General features: G+C 38.5%; 1 protein-coding gene across 1 annotated transcript in view; it reads right to left on the bottom strand.

The window, feature by feature from the left end:
* Positions 1-12044, bottom strand: part of si:dkey-220o5.5 (actin filament-associated protein 1-like 2) — a 50032-nt gene that overhangs the window by 30352 nt on the left and 7636 nt on the right. The window lies entirely within an intron of this gene.

Raw genomic sequence — 12044 nt, 5'->3', positions numbered from 1 at the left:
GGTGTTTTGCAGACCATAGACTAGACCTCCTAGTGCAGTACTCTTTGATTACATCCCTCTCTCTCTGTCGTCCTCGGTGTGACTTTAGTTTCCAAACGTTTTCGTTTTTTCCTCCTGTTCTTGGGCTCCCGATCTCATTATAAGGGCTGTGTCCCAATTCACTAGCCGGGGCATCAATAGTGTATTGGACTGTGACCCTGACAACAGAGGTTGCTTGAGATCAACTTTTCTGCAATTGGGTTCAACAACCCTCTGGGCTGGAGAGATACTAGTCTGAAGCACTCCATCCCATTACACTTAATTTTCCAAAACTTTTTCTTGTGGCCCACCAGGTAATGGCTTGGAAAATATCTGGCCAGCGGGCAAACTTCATTGCCGACCCCTGTCCTAGTTGTTACACTGGTTGGTGTGGCGCAGTGGATTACACCACCACCTGCTAGTGAGTTACCACATCATGTGGAAGACTGGGGTTCAATTCTTAATCTGGGTGACTATGCTGTGCTACACTGGGCAAGACTCCTAACACTACATTGGTCCACCTCTGTAATAGGAACAATTCTGTCCGTCACTTTGGATAAAAGTGTCAGCTAAATGCCATAAAATGTAAATGTAAACTTAACCTGTAGAAACTCTAATTAATGTGTTAATTCCTATTAAATAACGTGATTGACGATATTATACATATCACAATACACTATCATATTTATAAAATATGAATAAAAAGAGGTTTACTTTTTATCCAATCAGAACAGTGAAATCTGAAGACAGAGTACGCCACTGAGATCTAGTGGGCACTTAAAAAACGATATAAAAATACTGTGTTTTTGAATATTGATACAGTATTGCAAAAAATCCTGATACAATATCAATATTTCCATACATCCCTAGTGTTTAAGTGTCTAAAACCTCAGTTTGACAGTTCTGTATATGTATAAAATCAGATGCAGGACCCTTTAGCGCATCACAACAAGTCGCGACAGTTGCTTATTGAAGCCGAGGCTCCAAACACAGTCCAGCTGTTGTGATGTGAGTGAATGGCTTTTCAATGGGCCTCTGTGGAGCAGCTCTGAAAGAGCTGAATGAAGTCTCAGAATCATCACAAAACTATTGTTGATTCATAACTCAAAGTTTAGAAAGTAAACACACACACTGACAAAGACCTACTCTTTCTCCTCAGTCCTTAACTCTCACACATACAGAGATTAATACAGCTCCGCACTCACACACACACCTACACGCCTGCACACACGCTCACCCACTACAGGCCGAGATGAAAGCGACCTCACAATGAACAGTAGATAGCCCAGTTGTTTGGAGGGTTTTCTCTCCTCCTCCCATCACCCGGTTCCTCTCTGTAATCTCTCTGTTTGTGTTTTCCTCTGGAGGATCTTTGATCATCCCTCCTTTCAGAGACGTAATTCTTAAAGGGTGATGCCCCAAAATATGGAGTCAAAAAAGGGTCATAAAGATTTTGAGTTTGTAAAACAGAAGTCACAAATGTACTGAAACTTGTAACTGCGTTTAAGAAACTTGTAACTGCATTTAAACAACTACATGCACGTAAATCCAAATCCACAAATTAACTGGAATGTGCAAACTTGAAACAGAAAGTAATATTAATAATAATTCAAATGTACAAATGTGAAAAAATATTTTAAATATATATAAATATATATTTTTTAATTTGTAAATTCAATCTTGTGAATGTGTGAATCACATGGAATTTGTGAGGTTGTAAATGTGACAGTGGGTGTTTTTCACTGTGGAGCTAAAAATCCTCTCATTCACCTTCTCTGCTGCGTGTGCGAAGCTCTAGCTGCAGTTGCGAATTTTGACCCTGTTTTGACGCCTGATTGATGGACCAATAGGAAAGCTTTATCCGGACCAATCAGATTACGGGGTTTGTTTAACCAATCAGAACAATGGGTGGGTCTCTGCAGGTCGGAGTACTGGGCGTGTCGAAAGATGTGGGCGTGTCGAAAGTGTGGCCGCCATTTTGGAGTCGGCCACCATGCGAATCCGTGTATCATTCGTTCATTTGATATTCAATTGAGAATCAAAATCGGAAAATTAAAAAACCAATTCGTTTTTTCGTTTTTCGTTTTTGAATATAATACCAAAAAACGAATAACGGCTTGTATTTTGTATTTTTATTTGGTTATCCAAACAAAAATTGGAAATTTAAAAAACGGACCAGGAGCCGAATTTGATTTTGATTTTGAACTTGACCCATTTGTGTGCCCCGGAAGTTACTGATTTGTTTATTCTTGGTGGGTTTCTGTTGCGCGGGAGTTCACTGCAGTGTTATCTACACAGTCTGTATTGCTGTAGGCTTTGGATGGAGTTGAGGATGGAGAGTTTCACCTGAAAGATCCTGCCGATTTTTTCTGTTGTCATATCGTCTTCTTTCACTGCAACGCGTTTAGTTCCTCTGAACAAGATAAAACTCTCCATCCTCAACTCCATCCAAAGCCTACAGCAATACAGACTGTGTAGATAACACTGCAGTGAACTCCCGCGCAACAGAAACCCACCAAGAATAAACAAATCAGTAACTTCCGGGGCACACAAATGGGTCAAGTTCAAAATCAAAATCAAATTCGGCCCCTGGTCCGTTTTTTAAATTTCCAATTTTTGTTTGGATAACCAAATAAAAATACAAAATACAAGCCGTTATTCGTTTTTTGGTATTATATTCAAAAACGAAAAACGAAAAAACGAATTGGTTTTTTAATTTTCCGATTTTGATTCTCAATTGAATATCAAATGAACGAATGATACACGGATTCATGCGCCCCCCAGTGGATCAATTTACACTGAGGAAGGAGTTTAATAAAACAATAATATTCATAACTCTACCAATTTTTACCCGATTTACACACGGTTTGGTTTGTTACAAACAGCAGAGATGTAGTAATGACACAGGACACTGTCACACATTACAAATACGTGCTTTCATGCTGAAATACTTTATATTATGTTCTAATAATATGAATTAATTTTATATTTATGTACATGCACACACTCACACACACACACACATACACACACACACACACACACACACACATATATATATATATATATATATATATATATATATATTAATAAATTAATTAATTTATGTACTAATTAATATGCTATACCATATGTCTGTCTTTGATAAAGAGCATAATGTAAAGTATTTCAGCATGAAAGCACATATTTGTAATGTGTGACAGCGTCCTGTATCATTACTACATCTCTGCTGTTTGTAACAAAACAAACCGTGTGTAAATCGGGTAAAAATTGGTAGAGTTATTAATATTATCGGTTTATTAAACTCCTTCCTCAGTGTAAATTAATCCACTGGGGGGCGCATGGTGGCCGACTCAAAAATGGCGGCCACGCGGAACGTCAGCTCCAATAGACCAATAGAGGACCACCTTTCGACACGCCCAGTACTCTGAGCTGCAGAGACCCACCCATTGTTCTGATTGGTTAAACAAACCCCGTAATCTGATTGGTCCGGATAAAGCTTTCCTATTGGTCCATCAATCAGGCGTCAAAACAGGGTCAAAATTCGCAACTGCAGCTAGAGCTTCGCACACGCAGCAGAGAAGGTGAATGAGAGGATTTTTAGCTCCACAGTGAAAAACACCCACTGTCACATTTACAACCTCACAAATTCCATGTGATTCACACATTCACAAGATTGAATTTACAAATTAAAAAATATATATTTATATATATTTAAAATATTTTTTCACATTTGTACATTTGAATTATTATTATTACTTTCTGTTTCAAGTTTGCACATTCCAGTTAATTTGTGGATTTGGATTTACGTGCATGTAGTTGTTTAAATGCAGTTACAAGTTTCTTAAACGCAGTTACAAGTTTCAGTACATTTGTGACTTCTGTTTTACAAACTCAAAATCTTTATGACCCTTTTTTGACTCCATACCAAAAGCCTCTCAGGCCTTTTTCCTGACATGATCACTTGTGAAAAAAGGTGACAAGTTCAGAAAACAAACCATCAGTCATAGCATAGGACCTTATTATATATATTAATTTCAACATGATCATTCTGGTGGACTACTTTAATGCACAAAAATTTCCTTTTGGTGCACCACAAGGCAGGCTGGGTTTACACTGTAGATTCAGCCAGCAGACAGTGACAGGTATAGGTAAGGTTCTATGAAGGTTAGCCTGAAATATTATACTGGAAAAGCTGCTGGCTGTTTAGTGAGAATTCTGTTGCACTCTCTTTTATCTCGACAGCTCTTTTCAGTTCGAATTCTCTATTTATTGGGTTTAACAATGCTTGAGTGAGCAGATGAAGTCTGAGCTTGCTTTTTTGATATCGCCATGTTTGCAGTAGCCCTTGTATCAGCACCATTAGCAGCACTGCAGTGGCCAAGTCACCAGAAAGCTGTTATAGTAAGAAAAAGGTCCTGGGACCTACCAGACACACTGTTTTTCTGGCTTTGCAGGGACTGCTTCTTTCAATATAACAAAACACGTCTAAAGAGCTGCTGCTTTAATCTTTAATTTGTAAAGATCACTTATTTCACAATGATTCATAATATTTAAAGAAAATTCACTGCTTTGACTTTCATACTTCAATAATAAATGTGGTCATATGAGTCTCCTACCTTCTCCAAATGTGGTTTGAGTGATGTGATCGGACTACAAAGCATCCTTGTTGCCAATGAGAAGCGAGCTAACAGCAGCATTTTAGCTTCTCCTGAAGATATAAGGGTATTGATCTATGTTATTCTTTCAACATTTATTCCTATTGAGTCTTGTTGATAATCAACTAGCTAAAAGAGAGGACAGCTATTCCTAACAAATAGGGTGCTATTGCTATATTATTGATAATGAGTAATCTTCCAAGTGAGCAAGCTAATATTAGTCATACAACAGTGAATAATGAGTAAAAAGATCCACAAGAAGTTAACATGACTTTTACAGTACTAAAGTGGCAAAGCAGAGCTGTCCTAACAGGTGAAAGAAAAAAAACTAGACCTGGATTTGTGTCCTGCAGATGCCTCTCTGTATTAACAATTATATTATTCAAGGTGATTTTATCTACTAGTTTTTTCTCAAGACTTGTCCTGTTTCTCTATGTTGTTGAAAAGTTCACCTCTTCCATGTACAGGCCTTCTCTCTTTCGGCCCTCCGTCCCACAGCGTAATAAATCAGACCAGGAGAAAAGAGCCCTATCAGAGAGAAGACGTTGCCGAGAGAAAGGAGAGTAAAAGGAGAGAGAGAGAGGTTGATATGTGGCTGCTTGTTTTAGGCCCGACTTTCATCCTCAGCCAAACACACACTCGCCTGAAAGGAGGAACACAGGAGCTTGGCTTCAAAGGACAAACAGAAATCCTCACCAACTGACCCGAATGATATCTGCCCTGCACAGCATTCACAGTACAGACTATGCAGTATAGACTAAACAGTACAGACTGCACAGTGAAGAATATGCAGTGGAGGCTATGGAGTGCATACAGTGGGGTATAGATTATACAGTACAGACTATGCTGGGCAGACTCTACAGTACAGACTACATAGTATAGACTGTGCAGTATAGAATACACAGTGCAGACTATACAGTACAAAATACGTAATCAAGGTTACAGAGTACATCCTACACAGTACATAATACACAATAAAAACTGCACAGTACTGACTACACAGTACATAATACACAGTAAAGCTTTTACAGTACAGACTAAGGGTGGGCGATATGACCCTAAAATAATATCACAATATTTTATGTCTTTTTTAAAGCAATAACGATGGCGCTATGACAAAACCCTGAATTAAAAAAATATATTTTAGGAATACACTACTGCATCAAAATGAAAAATACTTTTTATTATTGCATACGATATGATATGGCACACCCCTAATTGTGATATTAAAAAATACAATAATTGTTATTTAGTCAATGATCCAGAATGTCATGATACTAATAATGCACTTAATATATCTCCATATAGGTCAGATAAATGATACTGGGATACTGGACAGATATAATCGATCTCTAATAGATATATAATGAGAAATGAGAACAGCGTGAATTTTCCTTTTGCTGAAAATAGCAAAGAAAGGTAACCTGATGTGATAATTAGGGATGGGTGCTATGGTAAGATATTCCAGGGTATAATACATACAATTTACGATATTCAAAAATGCACCAATAATCCCTGTATTTCCCCTCAAAAAAAAAATCAGACAGACAGAGACACAAACAGATGTATGAATAGACAAAAGAACATAGATAAGAGGCAGACTGTATATATACAGCATTTAACAAAATGCTTAAATTGAGTAATTAGGAAATAACTGCATACAACCAGCATTAGAGTTGTTCTTCCCTGAGGCCTGTTTTCTTGTTTTCTCACAATGTTAGGGAAATTTCAGATGACTCCATAAAACTCTGGTGGAGTTATTATCTGAGCAGGAAAGCTTAAGAAAGCTGGATTGTAGTGTGTCCTGCAGCACAAGGGTGTAGTGGTGGTTAAGAGGTTTAGCTGTGGCCACATCTCTCTGGAGTAAACATCGCAATTCCCACGGGTTTATTCAGGGTCAGGCTGCAATGCTCTCCAAACAAACATCACAAAAACACTAGAAATACCAGGAGAATCCTGCCCACACGACTACAGTGTGGAAGAAAACACAATGACAGACAAATGCCTTCAAAGCTTTACTGTAAATGATCTAGAAAATAGCCAGTACCGCCTGCTTTTAAAGAATATAAAAAAAATATGTACACAAGTTGGAAGCTGCTACTGCTCCTGGCACTACCGGTACTATGGTTTCACTGTTGATAAAAAATGTGTCAGTAATTACATAAGCATGTCTAATAGCTTACTGAAAGAGAAATCCACTGATTTTTTTTTATGAAACAGTTATATGTAAATTAACTCATTAAAAGTGGGTTTGGTGTAAAATGCAGCATTTTGAGAAACCAGTTATTATAATTGTTTACAATGGTGGTAAATTGAATCATACTTCTGAACCTCTAAAAAGCTTCCTCACAGAAATATAATACTCAAAATAGTTATAAATTCTCTGTCTGATGTCTGAGACACTGTTTTACCGATGTTCTCAAAAGTGTTTTGGTCTATAACATGTTTTTAACATTGCATATTATTAAACTTGCGGATAAGATGTGGTTTATTGTGTGGGAAAAAAAACTGTTTGTTCAGATTTACCACAATTTTCCTATTAACATTCCACATAGAACATCTGTGTAGGAACACTGGTGTAATTTGGATAGTAAATAAAAATGTAATACTTGTCATGGCAATTCCTAATTTTACTTACACAGTGCAGTCAGTTTACAGTGTTGGCTCACACCAAACCCCCACTCTGGATGACTGTTTACATCTTAAACACTGGCATATACAGGAATATGTAAAAAAAATGAGGTTATTGAAGTTATTTGTATATTCAGTTAGCACATGCTAATTAGCTAGGTATAAGCTTCCATGTTAGCTACATTACCTTTCAGTGCAAAACAAATTTAAAGCAAAATTGATTTTCTTGCTTTAAAAAGAAGACAAAGGCATGTAAATGTGTCACTGCTAGCCACATGCTAACTACTTACTGACAAAACACCCAGATACCTGCAGTACCCCAACAAAAACAGCATATTGGTCAAAACAAGCAGGTGCAGATTTGCTGGACTGAGCTATTTCAGGAAAAAAGAAAAGTGTGGAGAGATTTTCATTACAGCAGAGCAAACATCAGCCTTCAGACTTGACAGATTTGGTGCTGGTGTGCTAAAGGCTAACTCATTAAATAAACAGCTAACTCATTATATAAACAATGGTTCTAACCAGATGTCAATGCCTCACTAAGGACGAGACCTTCCAGCCTTCAGAGCAAGGTCTCTCTCTCTCTCTCTCCCTCTCTCCACACTTTCATTCACTACTCTTGGCACAAGCAGCTCACAGAGAGGCTCAGTCATGTTCACTCAAGAGGTCAAATGTTCAAATGTGAGTATCTGTGATTGTCAAAAGCAAATATTTCCATCATTAGAACAAACATAGCCATTTTATTAGAAACATGTACATCACACTTTAAATCACTGACCACTTTTTTAGAACCCCGACTATGTGCTTCCACTCACTGGCCACTTTATTAGAAACACATCCTTGTGCTTCCACACACTGGACACTTTATTAGAAACACCTACCTTACATTCCCAATCACTGGCCACTTTATTAACATACCGACTTTGTGCTTTCACACACTGGCCACTTTATTAGAAACACTTACTTCATAATTCCCCTCTCTGGCCACTTTATTAGAAACACTTACATCCTTGAGCTCCAACTCACTGGCCACTTTATTAGAAACACCTACTTTGTGTTTCCACTTACTGGCTACTTTATTATGAAACTCATTCCTTAGTTCTTCCACTCATTGGCTACTTTACTAGAAATAGTTACATCCTTGTGCTTCCACTCACTGGACACTTTATTAGAAACAACTTTCTGAATGCTTCCACTAATGGGCCAATTTATTAGAAACACCATCCTTAGTTCTTCCATTTACAGGCCACTTTACTAGAAACAAACACCTCATACTTCCTCACTGGCAACTTTACTACAAGCACCTTTATTGGTACTTCCACTTACTGGATACTTTCCTTAAACATCTTCCTAAGTGCATCCTCACTGGCCACTATACTGGAAACACAAACACTATACTGGTTACACTGCATGAAAGCTTTTAGTGCAAACTGGTAACAGATTAATGATGTATAGTAACAGGTATTGATTGGTCTAAAACAGAAAAGCTAATAAAGATTATGAAGTAGATTTAACTTCATATCTATAAACATAAGGAGCTAAACTGACCTGAGGGACAATCTGACTTTGCTGATGAGGAAAGTCTGGTAAATCCATACTGCATGAACTCATGACAGAAGAATGACACTGAGGTGAGTGACATCATCAGGTGGAGATGTGCCAGCAGTGTGTGTGTGTGTGTGTGTGTGTGTGTGTGTGTTTTTAGGTGGGGGACAGTGGAAGATAACAGCAGGACAGGAAATTACAGAGGCTGAACTTTTCGCTCCACTGAAGAACGAGGGGAAAAATGGAGAAGAAAGAGAACACGACTCAGGAGTGGAGATGGGTACAGAGGAGGAGACATTGTGTGTGTGTCTGTGTGTGTCTATGTGTGTAAGCAACCACAAAGCTAGTTGGTGTTGCAGGAAATCACAAGGAGAAACTAGTTTCTGTTAAAAGTAGCCAGTGAGCAGAAAAACAAGGCAAATGTTTCTAATAAAGTGTAAACACAAGGAGATAGGTGTTTCTAATAAAGTGGCCAGCAACCAGAAGCACGTGGAGGCAGGTCATTCATCCATTGATCCATTCCGGATTGCAGAGGAGTGTAAGCCAATCCCAAAACTCGAGTGGAAGGCAGAATACAACCTGGACAGGCTGCCAATCCATCGCAGGGCAGACAGACACAGTCACTCACACAATCACAACTACGGCAATTTCAAACACCTCTAATTCACCTGAACAGTCTTGGACTGTGAGAGGAATAGGTCTCCCCAGCCAGGAATCAAACCCAGAACCTCTGACTGTGAGGCGACAGCTACCATGCCACCCACATGGACATAGGTGTTCCTAAAAAAGTGGCTAGTAAGGAAGCACAATGAGCTTGGTGTTTCTGATAAAGTGGCCAATGAGTGGAAGCACAAGGAGGTCTATGTTTGTATTGAAGTAGTCAGTGAGTCCACTTCCAGAGCTGCAGGCTATCTGAATCAGTCAGAAGCTCATTAAAGTTTCTCCAAGCATCTGCTAATCACATTACAGAAGCCCACCACGTGTGTTTGTGTGTGTGTGTGTGTGTGTATGGGTCATGATTCATGCTAACACACAGTGTGTTTCTAAACACACCACAGTGACTCCATTCATGCTTAATGTAGAGACGGCCTCATTATACAGCTGTCACGTTCTCATTCTCGTTCTCTCTCTCTCTCTCTCCCTCTCTCTCTCTCTCTCTCTCTCTCTCTCTCAGTAACACTGCTGCCCCGGGTGCAGGGGCGTCATCAACATTTCGGAAATGCCTCGGACTCCCACTCTATTCTTGGTTTGGCCTCAGAGAGACGTTTCAGTCTTAAAAGAAACGGATCAAATAACTGCTGGACTATTCTGACCCCTTTACTGACCGTCTGACCCCAGCTGCCCCACAGATACATGTGAGAAGAGGGCGAGCTGGGAGAGAGGGAGGAGATAATAATAATAAATCAGCAACAGAAGATCAAGTCTTCTCTGTTATGGTGAATATGATCTCAGCTCTGATTTGGTCACAGTAGATCATCCCAGCAGTGCTTTTATCCCCCACCTCTAGTGATCTATTGCTTCAGAACTTCAGAACAACCATAAAGCACAGTTTTAAAAATATGGCTTTAATATTGCAAAACAACTACAGCGTAGCCTGGACCTAAAATCCTAAAACGTACAATAAAATGAAATTACTGTTATCTGATAGAACCCAAGTGGATTTATCAAAAGCCACTTAATCTAAATTCTACCATAAATCATTGGAAAATGTCCTGATTGGCTGGTATTCTGGTCACTGTGTGCTGACTGGCTGCCATTCTAGCAACTGATGGATCTGATGGACTAGCATTTTGGCCACTAAGTGCTGATTGGCTGATTCTCTGTACTGATTGATAAATGTTTAGCATTGTGGCTACTAAATGCTGACAAGCTGGTATTATGGCTACTAAGTAATCTTTGCTTGGTTTGCTGGAATTCTGACTACTGAGTGCTGATTGGTTGGTATTCATTATTTTGGCTACAAACTATTGATTAGCTGGCATTCCACTGGCATTCTGGGTTGTGAGTACTGATGATTACTATAGTTATTACTATATGTTATCAATACGAACACTACCCTTATCACCACTACTACTACTTCTACTAGCAATACTGATAATGGTGATGTACTGAGAGAGGCCAAGTGGTCAAGGCCACCGCAGCAGCTGAAGGTTTCCTGCAAGCCCAGCAGTCAAAACACAGATGGAGGTAATTAGCAGCTCAGGCCAGCACAGTAGGACCAGATTAAATAAATAAACAGATTAATGAGTAAATAAAACATTACCCAAAACTGCTATTTCTGTTCCTAAATCTGAAGCAAAGCATAAACAAGTCTGCCCAGATTTACTGTACATAAGCTCTAATGTGGCAGACGAAAGACTTTGAGCTTGTGTGTGAAAGTTTGTGTGTGTGTGTGTGGTACAGGGCCTAGTCTGCCCAGCAAGCTGAAGTTATCCAGTCTCTCAGCTGCTGCTTAAAGTGGGTATGACTAGCAATATATATATATATATATATATATATATATATATATATATATATATATATATATATATATATATATATATATATATATATATATATATCAAATTCCAGCAGTTGTTGGTGGTCACAGATAGAAATGGGTGATATGGCAAAAAGAATGCTATCAGATTCTGCTGTCTAAAATATAATTATTTGATATACCCAGTTACAATAGTCTAACTATGCCCTTTGTAATGAAACCTACTGTTGGTCAGTGCTGTTTCAGTACTGACAACATTGAAGATACCCAACTCAGCTCAGACAAGATAAAGTAACAAAATGTATCACAATAAAAATAACCTATTGTTACACTGACCACCTAAAGTAAGTAGATGTAAGCACAAATAAGTTGAGAAATTTGGAATAAAAGCTAAAACGTATACTGTTAGTTGTGCTATTAGTGTTTTTCCAAACCAGTGGGGTAAAATGTCCTACATTAGGTTCATAGATCCAGTGTTAAAACTAAAGAAACAAACTTTATATAATAATTTAAGTTTTTCTAAATTTGTCTCAGGTCTTCATCTCTCCTCAAGGGGATCTACTGAACTTCCTGAGGGCTTCAAATCCAATCTAAATTTAGCACACATAGCTGGATCAGTTGGGGTGCACTAGATTTAGATCTTCAGAAGTCTACAGACAGGTAGTTTCTCATGTGCATGGAGATCACTGAATCACTGTTGGAGATCACTGAAT

Source organism: Astyanax mexicanus, chromosome 12 (genome assembly GCF_023375975.1).
Source record: "Astyanax mexicanus isolate ESR-SI-001 chromosome 12, AstMex3_surface, whole genome shotgun sequence".
Classification (NCBI taxonomy): domain Eukaryota; kingdom Metazoa; phylum Chordata; class Actinopteri; order Characiformes; family Acestrorhamphidae; genus Astyanax; species Astyanax mexicanus.
Note: the sequence above shows the minus strand (reverse complement) of the source record. Positions and strands in the feature narration are given on the sequence as shown.